Source organism: Elephantulus edwardii, unplaced genomic scaffold, assembly GCF_000299155.1.
Source record: "Elephantulus edwardii isolate Elephantulus edwardi_28Jun2011 unplaced genomic scaffold, EleEdw1.0 scaffold00098, whole genome shotgun sequence".
In the NCBI taxonomy this organism is placed as follows: domain Eukaryota; kingdom Metazoa; phylum Chordata; class Mammalia; order Macroscelidea; family Macroscelididae; genus Elephantulus; species Elephantulus edwardii.
The window spans coordinates 11903175-11904829 of NW_006399848.1; positions in this window are offsets into that span (position 1 = coordinate 11903175).

Here is a 1655-nt window from a genome sequence, read left to right on the forward strand (position 1 = left end):
AATGGAAATGAAGGAATGTATGAAACACAGTGTATGCAAATGAAACACAGTGAATGCGAATTTTGTGTGTGAACCAATAGAAAATAAAAATCATTTTTTAAAAGAAAAATTTAAAAAAGAAATAGGAAGCCCTTGAATCGGGTGTTTTGACACAGTGACTACTGCAGTGTCAGGAAGTGTGAGGATGACACAGGCTAGGACGAGCTTCAGATCGTTATAGGTGGTGCTGGAATCAATGACATATAACAACAACAACAATTAATTAAACGCCATTTTCTTTTTTGAAAATTTATTTTCTCCGTAGAATCTCTATTCTAGTCTGTTTAAGGAAAATACTTAAGTCTGCACTCAGAACGTTCCTCTGTGGGAGGATGTCAGGAGATGATATCATCCATGAACAGAACAAAGGGTCGTTACAGAGACAGAGAAGAAATGAAAAACAAAAAGGATGCCAGAAGAGTTAATAAAAATTGCATTAGAAACTCCAAGAAATCCAAACAATTGTAAGAGACCTAAGTAAAAGGTTAAAATGGAAGATTTTGAAGGGCTATTTCAGAGTTATCAATCATTTAGTTAGCAGTCAAACATTTAACTGATTGAGAAAACAAAGCAAAATATGATCATGAAATCTGAAAAGTGCTGAAGTCAGAAAATAAAAAGGGAAGATATTTCTTGGTATTTCTCAAGCTGAAAGAACTGGGGAAAAAAGAAAATCAAGCCTCAAGTTACAACACTGAGAGATGCTACAGGCGAAAGCTTAAATGATCCAGGAAGCATCCAAAGAAGATGAAAGCAGTAAAGACAGTCACTGTACCAAAAAGAATTAGTCAACACTGAGAAAAACGACAAATGATAATGAAGGATGAAGTCCAAGCAATACTAAGGACACTGGCAGGGGGCGGGGGAGGGCTTCAATAATAGATGGGAAACCAATTAACATGATTCAACTAATAGATACACTGCTGAATGTACTATAACAGGAAATTTGGAGGACAATTGCCTGGTCAAATGACTGGAAGTGATCCATATTTGATTCCTTTCCCAAGAAAGGTGAGAAGCAGAATGCGGAAATTATAGAGCAATATCATTAAGAACACATGCAAGCAATATATCGCTGAAGATAATCCAAAAAGGGCTAGAAGAAAACACAGACAAGGAACTACCAGAAGTTCATCCTGGGGCAATGGTATCAGGGATATCATTGTAGATGTCAGATTAATCCTGGCTGAAAGCAGAGAATGCCAGCGGAATGACTTACTGTGTTTTGTTAACTATGCAAAGGCATTTGACTATTTATAACAGATAATGCCTAACATTGAGAAGAATGGGAATCCCAGAACACTTAATTGTGTTCAAATGAAATCTACATATAGATTGAAAAGCTGTTGTCCAAACAGAGCAAGGAGACACTATATGGTTTAAAATCAGGAAGGTACATTGTCTTTCTACACATCTCTTCTGCCTGTATTCTGAGCAAATAATTCATGAACTTTGATTGTGTAAAGAGGAATATGGCATCAGGATCAGAGGAAAACTTATCAACAACCTATCTTATAGAAATGACAGAACTTCATTTGTTGAAAATGAGAATGACTTGAAACACTTCCTGCAGAAGATCAAACTATGTACCCTTCATGATGTATTACATGTCAGCA